At 36.2% G+C, this 10,003-nt stretch overlaps 1 non-coding gene across 1 annotated transcript; it reads right to left on the bottom strand.

Moving 5' to 3' along the window:
• Nucleotides 1-9,143: 9,143 nt before the first annotated feature.
• Nucleotides 9,144-9,250, bottom strand: LOC120886043 (U6 spliceosomal RNA). Its single transcript, XR_005728816.1, has one exon. It is a non-coding gene; the product is annotated as a U6 spliceosomal RNA (small nuclear RNA).
• Nucleotides 9,251-10,003: the final 753 nt, after the last annotated feature.

The raw sequence follows: 10,003 nt of genomic DNA on the forward strand, positions 1-10,003 counted from the left end.
GGGGATCAGAGCAGTGCTTCTTAAAGAAATCCAGATATTCAAGGGCAGGACAAAAATTCCCAAGGAATGTTTTCTCTGTTTTACTGCATCCTCATTGGATCAAAAGTCAGAGCAGATTCTCTTCATAATAGATGTTGGTGTCACCCTGACCCTCAGACATGGTACCACACCATCCTCAGACTCTTTAAAATGCCATTTTCATAGCTCATAAACAGGGGGAAAGTGGCTCATGCACACACACCACACTTTCCTCTGAGGGGCTGGTATGAACCCATTTCTCCAACTCATGAATCAATGTCCCCTGAAAGACAGTGATATTAGCCACATGTCACCCCCAGGAAGCAAGTAATTTTATTGCTGGTAGAAACATCTTCCCTTCATCCAAATTGGGGCCTTTTGGGTAGGTACAGAGAGCCAGGGGCCAGAAAGAATCCTGGGATACTGAAAGAGAAATGGCATCCAGTGTCATCTTTAAAAAGCCACTGAGCATGCTTGACAGGCTTCGTGCTTTAACACCCACAATGCTACATGGCTGTTAGCACTCAAGGTTTATTTTCCTTTTTATTGCTTATGTTTTATGGCATTTAATTTCTCCAATTTTCACACTGGCTCAGGTACCCTAATGCAATTCTGAGTCAAAGGTGATTTTTACACATGAACAGAGCCTTTTCAGAAAAGAACTATTCACCTGAAGTAATTAGCCAGCGGTTCTTGTCTCTATTCTCATTACAGCATATCTCCTCCTGCCAAAATGGGACTCTCTCTGGAATGTGGGCCGCCACATGGACACAGCTCCCATTTGCAGGTCTGGGTGCCAGCAGACGGGCCACCACCTTGCCTTTACCATGAATGAGACTCCGTGGATTGTCCCAGGCTTTCATCAGCAAACCCCACTGGAAACCTTTCAGTGCGGCCAGAGCCTGCCAGACATTCATATCAAAAATCCACAGGCTTTACTTAACTCTCCCTGGAAGGAAGGATAAAGGTTACAAAATAATGAGGAAGAGCTCTGCTGAGCAGGAACCCAAGAGTCACAACCTCTTTGTTAAAACTGACAAAAGAGTTGGAAGATAAACTCTATGAGGAGCAGAATCGGGGCTATTTAACCTGCCGAAGGGGAAGCTGGAAGGGAACAAAATCACAGGATTCATGCATATGAAGGGGTATTATAATAGGGGATGCTGAGCAGCTGCTCCCCAATTCCTCTGAGGACAGGTAAGAAATGGGTTTCAGTTTTAGCAGCAGAAGGATTTGCAGGCATTTGAGTACCTTGGAAAAGATGAGCATTAAGATTTAACAAAAGCGAGTCCTAATCTCTGCCCCTCCCTTGGCCAGCTGAGTAGATTCCTGTTTTCTCAGAAATTAGAATGGGATAGCAGTCTCCCACCTGGTGCCATAGGATTGCTGGGAGAATAAAAGCAGTAATAGGCACAAAATCGCATTTTAAAAAGTAAAGGGAGCTGGGGGTGTAGCTCTGTGGTAGAACACGCGCCTTGCATGTGCTTGAGGCCCTGGGCTCAATCCCCAATACTGGGGGAAGAAAAAAGCAAAGAGTATTAGAAAAATTTAAGTAATTATTATTCCAATTTTGGCAAATAATAGATGAGGAGTTGATATAAGTTTCAGAAATACTGCATAACTTACCCCCTTACCTTATTGTGTAAAATACATTCAGTACATAGGTACATCTATTTCTCAAAAGCCAAACAGATTAAGACAGTCATAAAAATGTCACATTCTCAATTTTTTTTTAAGCAAGGAGCTTAACCACTGAACCACATCCCCAGCTCTTTTTATTTTTTTATTTTTCAGACTGAAGCTCACTAAGTTATGTAGGGCCTCACTAAGTTTCTGAAGCTGATTTTGAACTTGCAGTTTTCTGGCCTCAGCCTACAGAGGAAGGCACCACCATGCTCAGCCTCAATTCAACCATTATGGAAAGCAGTATGGAGATTCCTCAGAAAACTTGGAATGGAACCACCATTTGATCCAGCTATCCCTCTCCTCAGTTTATATCAAAGGACTTAAATAAGCATACTACAATGTTGCAGCCACATCAATGCTTATAGCAGTTCAACTTACACTAGCTAAGCTATGAAACCAACTTAGATGTCCTTCAGCAGATGAATGGATAAAGTAAATGTCACACACACACACACACACACACACACACACAATGGATTATTACTCAGCCTTAAAGAAGAATGAAATTATTGCATTTGTTGGTAAATGGATAAAGCTGGAGAATAACATGCTAAGCAAAATAAACCAATCCCAGAAAAATCAAAGACAATACTTTCTCTGATATACAGATGCCATTTCACAATATGGTATGGGATGGGGGGTAGTGAAGAATAGAGGTACTTTATATTAATACAGGGGGTATGGGAGTAGGAAAGATAGTAGAATTAATCAGACATTATTACCCTATGTACATATATGACCACACAACCAGTGTGCTTCTATATCATGTATAACCAGAAGAATGAGAAGTTATGCTCCATTTATGTATGATGTGTCAAAATGCATTCTACTTCATATAAAACTAATTAGAACAAATTAAAAAATCTTTAAAAAATTTTTTTAAACAAGCTGATTTGGGCCTAAAATCTAAGTAACTTGCTAGGAAATGCTGAAGTATGTGTGAGTGTGAACACATGTACCTGAAGACACAGTGTTGATGCTGTGTCCTGAACGTCTGTGTCCCCCAAACTCTGTACATTCAACCCCATCACCAGTGTGATGGTATTAGGAGGTGGAACCATTGAGAGGTGACCGATCATGCTGGTAGAGTCCTTGTGGATGGAATTAGTGCCCGAATAAAAGAGCCCCTGAGAGCTGCCTTGTCCCTTCCCGTATGTGAGGACACAGCTGGAAAGCACCATGTATCAGTCAGAAAGAAGGTCCTCAACAGATGCCAGGACCTTTGTGTTGGATTTCACAGCCTCCAGAACAGTGAAGGATAATGTCTGTCGTTCATGGTGTTTTGTTATCCCTGCCCAAACAGACTCAGATTGTCAATTCTCTTTTGAAAAGTCAGCTAGGCCTAAAATCAAAGTCACTTCATAGGAAATGCTGAAGTATATGAGAGAATAACTTAGTTAATGGATCTTACTACTGAATACTAATGTCCAGAATTGAATTACCTTGGGGCTTCCACAGACCTCGCTAAAGCACCAAAATATAACATCTAAGCAGCTGACATCAGTTTATATCCAGAAAAAAAAAAAAAAAAAACAGAAGAATCAATGGGAAAACTACCAAAAATATAGCAAAATAGTAAATTAACATGTTTGATGTATACAAATAAGTAGTGACAATACAAGAAAATGCTGCTTTTGTGACATCAAAATGTGAAATAAAATATCAAGGAGCAAACATAATAAGAAAATACCCAAATCCTATGTGAAGAAAACTACAAAGCACTCCTTAAGATCCCAAAAGCACCCTTGAAGAAATACAAAGACTGTTTTAGTCAGCTTTTTCACTGTTGTGACCAAAGGATCTGACCGGAAAAACCAGAGAAGAGTTTATCTGAGGGCTCACAGTTTCAGAGGTCTTAGTCCATAGAAGCCTGGCTCCATTTCTCGGGGCTTGAGGTGAGGCTGAACATCATGGCAGAGTGTGTGGCAGAAGGAGGCAGCTCACACCATGGTGATCAAGAAGCAGAGAGACTCCACTCTCCAGATACAAATATATACACCAAAGCCACACCCTAATGTCACCTCCTCCAGACACACCCTACCACTTCAGTTGCCAGTTAATCCTATTGGGGGATTAAATACCTGATTGGGTTAAGAATCTTAAATCCAATCATTCCTCGGAAACTTCTTGCATCATCTCACACTCGAGCTTTTGGGAGACACCTAACATCCAAACCATAACAAAGACATACCATATGTTGGCATTTCAGTTCTTAGGAAGGTAATTTATATTAAAAAAAAAAAACCTCATGCCTATGTAATTTTTTCTGGCAAAAATCAAGCTTATTACAAGGGACATATATAAAAGAACAAAGCAAGAATAACCATTAAAAAAACTTAAAAAAAATAAATATGGGAAGCTAGCTGATATATAATAAATCCTCTATAATTAAAAACAGTGTGGTATTGGCACGTGAAGAAGGAAACCAAAGAACAAAATAGAAAATTGAGACATAGACCAAATTGCACATGGAAATTTAATTCATGATAAAGGAGGCTTCACAAGTTATTAAAAAGAGTTGATAAGTGCTGAGAAGATAACTGAAAAGTCAAGTTAAAAGGATAAAATTGGATGCATTCCCCATACCATATGTTCCTAGAATCCAAGTGGATTAGAGATTTAAATATAATTCATAAAGCTATGAAAATATAAGTGGATTATTTTAAAATTAGACAAGTCATTGTTCCCAGTATGATTCAAAAAACCAGAAACAAGTAAGAGAAAATAGTATTAAAGCAACATCAAATATAAATTTAATAACATGTTTATAGATAAGTCAAACACCATGAGCAAAATAAAACTACAAAACATTATTAATATACTAAAAAAAAACACTGCAATATACATTCTTAAGTGATGCAGTGGTAAATCTTAAGTGAATTTTACCTCAATTTTTTTCAAAAAAATTGGCTAACAATATAAACAGTTCATCAAGAAAGGAAAGCAAAATGGCTGTAAATATATAGAAAAATGCTGAACTTATAAGAGGAAAAAAAATATGTAGTGAAAGAATTCTAGAAATATTGCAGTAATAGTAGGATTTTTAAATTTTTTTTCCTTAATTGCCCCATGAAAACTTTCCAAGCAACAAGGATAACAATACCAAAAACCTGGGACTGATAACCAAACCTGGAAAGAGGTTCTGCAAGATATGATTTGCAAGTATGTCCAAGGAGTGCACTATGATATGTAAGGTTTGATGAAATTTAAACAGTCCAGGTTCTATGAATTCTCAACAAAACAGAATTTCCTTCCAAGATGAAGCCCCACTCTGAGGAGAAACTTATGGAGTAGAATCAAACAGAACAATGGTGAAGAACAAAGAGAAAACTTAGTTAAAGCAGAGGAGGCAGAACTCAGGCAAGGTTTGTTGTTTTGTTGTTGTATTTCTTGTTTTGTTTTGGGTTGGGGTGTTGGCTTATTTTGTTGTTTGGTTGGTTGGTTTTTTTGTTTTTTGTTTTTATTTTTAGACAGGATCTTTCTAAATTGCTTAGGACAATTTAGTTGCTGAGGCTGGTTTCAAATTCAAAATCCTCCTGTGTTAGCCTCCTGAGCTACTGGGATTACAGGCATGTGCTACCATGCCCAGTTGTTTTGTTGTTTTGTTGTATCATTTCACAGAAACAACACAGGGGACACTCCAAAGCCAAGATTTTAAAAATAATATGTTGGCCAATTCTTCCCCTACATCTTATACAAAAGACAAGAAAAATTATTTCTCTTTTTAAAAATGAACAAAACTACAACCTATTATTTTAAAAGCCAAAAGAAATGTAATAGAATATATAAAATAACAACTTAAGTCAGAATTATAAATTAGGTGATTTGAGAAAGAATTTTTGTGTGTGTGTGCGTGTGTGTGTGTGTGTGTGTGTGTGTGTGTATGTGTTGCTGGGGATTGAACCCAGGGCTTTGTGCATGCAAGGCAAGCACTCTACCAACTGAGCTATACCCCAGCCCAAGAAAGATTTTTAAAGGAAGTGATAGTGCTTAGAAACAAAAGAATATTTTACATCAAAAAATAAGTCTAAACTTTAAAAAATAAAAAAGCATCCCTTTAGAAAAAATAGAAAATGAAAATCAGAAAAAAATTTCAAAAAGAAATGAAGAAAGTGCTAGAAGAAGTTTGAGAAAATTTCCAAATCAAAAACAGATAAAAGCAATTCAAGATTTGTATAAATTTTGAATAAAACCTTAACAATGGAACAAAAACTACAATTCAATAAAAGCTAAAATTAAACACACTCACATATTCTGGAGAATTGTGTGAGATGCTTGATTTGATCCCCAGCATCACAAAAAAAAGAGAAAGAAAGAGAGGAAGGAAGGAAGGAAGGAAGGAAGGAAGGAAGGAAGGAAGGAAGGAAGGAAAGTAGGAAGGAAAGGAGGGAAGGAAGATGGGAGGGAGGGAGGGAGGGAGGGAGGAAGACAGGCTTGCTTCCCTGAAACTGCAACATATTGAGATACGTATTGAGATACCACACCACACTACCTTCCTAGGAATATTGGCCCAGAATGACCAAAATCAAAACATAGTCTAGTGAAATTGGAATTTAAAAAAGAAAAATATCTTTAGCATCTAGGCAAAAGAACCAGGTCACTTACAAGGGAAAGAAAAATCAAAATATCATCTGAGTTTTTGACAATAATGCTTTTCACCAGAAAGTAATTAGGCAACGTTTTTAGGCAACTCATGAAGAGAAAGGTAATGATTTTATATCCAAAGGTGGATTTTATTCAGTTAAACTGACATTTAAGTACAAAGGCAACACAAATAAAATTCTAAACATGCAAGAATTCAAGGACTATTGTTCCATTAAACCCTTTCTAAAGTATCTGCTAAATATATGGAGATACATTGACATAAGAATTGGACAAAAAACTAAATGGAGGCTAAAGAAAAAGAAAGTACAGCACATAGGCTCTGACAACATAAATAATGTGTATTTCTCAACTCTGGAGGAAAAACAGAGATTATGTATGAAATGTAGAATAAACTCACTTATTATAGGTATACCCTTGTAGTAAAAGGATTTTACTTTAAAAGTTGGGAGTACATAGGAATGAACAAGGCACTATCTGATTTTAACACCACTTTGAATGGGAAATAAATAGAAAATAGGGTATATAAAAAAAAACTCAAAAAGCTAAGCACCAAAAAAACAAATAACCCAATCAATAAATAGGCCAAGGACCTGAACAGACACTTCTCAGAAGGTGATATACAGTCAATCAACAAATATATGAAAAAATGTTCATCACCACTAGCAATTAGAGAAATGCAAATCTCACTCCAGTCAGAATGGCAGCTATTATGAAGACAACAACAATAAGTGTTGGCAAGGATATGGAGAAAAAGTACATTCATACACTGCTGGTGGGAATGCAAATTGGTACAACCAATATTGAAAGCAGTATGGAGATTTCTTAGAAAATTGGGAATTGAACCACCATTTGACCCAGCTATCCCTCTCCTTGGTTTGTACCCAAAGGACTTAAAAACAACATACTATAGGGACACAGCCACATCTATGTTTATAGTAGCACAATTCACAATAGCTAAATTGTGGAACCAACCTAGATGTCCTTCAATAGATGAACGGATTAAAAAAATGTGGCATATATACACAATGAAATATTACTCAGCAATAAAAGAGAATAAAATCATGGCATTTGCAGGTAAATGGATGGAGTTAGAGAAGATAATGAGTACTAAGTGAAGTTAGTCAATCACAAAAAAACAAATGCTGAATGTTTTCTCTGATATAAGGAGGATGATTCATAGTGGGATAGGGAAAGGGAGCATGGGAGGAATAGACTAACTCTAGATAGGGCAGAGGGGTTGGAGGGGAAGGGAAGGGGCATAGGGTTAGAAATGATGGTGGAATATGATGAACATTATTATTCAAAGTACATGTATGAAGACACGAATTGGTGTGGAAATATTTTGTAGTCAACCAGAGATGTGAAAAATTACGCTCTATATGTGTTATAAGAATTGTAATGCATTCCCCTGTCATATATAAATTTAAAAAGGAAGGAATGGGAAAAAAACCTACGTACATATAAAAAGACTTATTGTTTATTAAAAAAAGGAAATTGATAATTTATATTAACTTGCTCATATTATTTAAAAGATATATAAGCCATTAAAAAAAGAAAGGAAAAAAATATTTCCTACAGGAAAGAGGATAGGATAAGGATAGAGAAAACAAAGACAAAAATTTTACTTCATTGAATATTTCTTTTTTTTTAAGATTTTCATTTTTAAACCAAATAAATATTTCATATAATTATAAAACAAAATAAAAATTTACTAAATCTGAAAGTAAAAAAAAACAAAATTAAATGAACCTAGATGTGTATCTAGTAGGTGGGAAAATAACAGAGAAGATACCTTCAAAATTTACTTTTAAGCACAGCAATTTGGCTGTTTGTTTCTAACAAGACATATCCTAATGACAAAGCAACTGTAAAAATATCTTAAACTCTTTTCTTCAATCAAATTATTGATTGCTGTGGTGTTGGTAAAGATTTTCTGAGGCTACTTATGTACATATTATGGGAGAAAAAACAGTTGAGCAATTTTGTTGTTGTCATGGAGAAGACAGATTTTGGGCTTAGAAGAAAGGAAATACTGATGTAAAATTGGTTTATAAAGGTCTGTTGTTCTAAATTTTAATTTGAAGTTATCAGTATAATCTATTTTATCTTAAATAAAAATTCCTAGCTGTAGCCTGGATGGTGCATGCCTGTAATCCCAGTGATTCCAGAGGCTAAGGCATAAGGATCCCAAGTTGCAGGGCAGTCTGAACAACTGAGCAAGACCCTGTCTCAAAATAAAAGAGCTAGAATGCAGCTCCACGGTAGAGCATGCCAGAGTCCAATCCCCAATACAAAAAAAAAAAAAAAGACATCCTGACCTCTGTCTATTGACAAGGACTGAAAGCAGTGACTTACCAGTATACTGAGCACACCTACTACCTAGATTATGGTTCCTAAATATCTTCTCACTAAAAGAAACCAGAGTTTCTTAAAGATGTGACAGAGTCCAGATTTGGGGCAGGAAACGTATAAGATAAGCCTAAACATTTTTTTACGCCAGAAACCAAGGAAGGTACAAAAGATTTATTGGAATTGTGCCAGAAACAAACAAAAACAACAATGAAACCCCTCAGGATTCAACTTGAGGACCCAATTGGCTAAAGTCAGGACTATGTGAGTATTAACAGGTTGATATTGCAAATGAATTGAAGCACAACAAATATTATTAAATCCATGAGTTCATATGATTTTTTAAAATCCCATTGATCACCTGGAGAGGACATCACTTAAAATCAAGCAGCAAAATTCAAATTGGAAACTGTAAGATGAAAAATCTAGTTCATTCAGTTTTTTTTAATATTTATTTTTTAGTTGTAGATGGATACAATATCTTTAAAAACATGGAACACGTCACAAATTTGCGTGTCATCCTTGCGCAGGGGCCATGCTAATCTTCTCTGTATGGTTCCAATTTTAGTTTATGTGCTGCCGAAGCGAGCACGTTTATTCAGTTTTTAAAAAATTGCAAGAAAAGAAACAAAACTCAATGTGATATAAATTAAAAGATCTTTAGGACATATATCAAATAATGTGGACAGAAAAGTTTTCAGGAAAACTTGGAAAAAATCTGACAAGGTGTCTGACGATATCAAGGACTTATTATTCATATTTTATAGAGATGTTAACATTGTATTGTTTTTTATTGTAATTGTCTTTATCTTTTAGAGGAACACAGAGACATATTTCCAGCTCTGAATGGGATCTCCCTCAAATTCACATTCTTTTGAATCCTTAGAATGTGTTTTTATTTAAGGTCATTACAGATGCAATTAGTTAAGATGAGGTCATACTAGAGTAGGATGGTCTTTAATCCAATACCATTGCTGTCCTAAAAGAAGAGAAGACACAACACAGAGACACGGGGAAGACACATGAATACGAAAGTTGTACTGCTCTCAAGGGAAGGAAAACCAGCACACAAAGGTCAGAGTGAGCTTTGGAAGACTTTTCCTTAGTGCTGCAAAAAGCAGTCAGAATTTTTCAAGTTTAATTTTTAGAATTAGGAAGATTGGGTGGGAGAGTGCTCAGTATCAAACCCAGGTTCTCACACATGCTCAGGGGAGAATAAATTTCTGTGGTGGTATGCAAACCAATCTGTGGTAGTTTGTTAGGGCAGCTGTAGGAAATGAATGTAGATGTGTCTCAGATTTGCTTCCAAGTAACAAGGGGAGCCTGGGAATGGATAGGGGTAAAG

The sequence above is a fragment of the Ictidomys tridecemlineatus genome, chromosome 1, assembly GCF_052094955.1.
Source record: "Ictidomys tridecemlineatus isolate mIctTri1 chromosome 1, mIctTri1.hap1, whole genome shotgun sequence".
NCBI lineage: Eukaryota > Metazoa > Chordata > Mammalia > Rodentia > Sciuridae > Ictidomys > Ictidomys tridecemlineatus.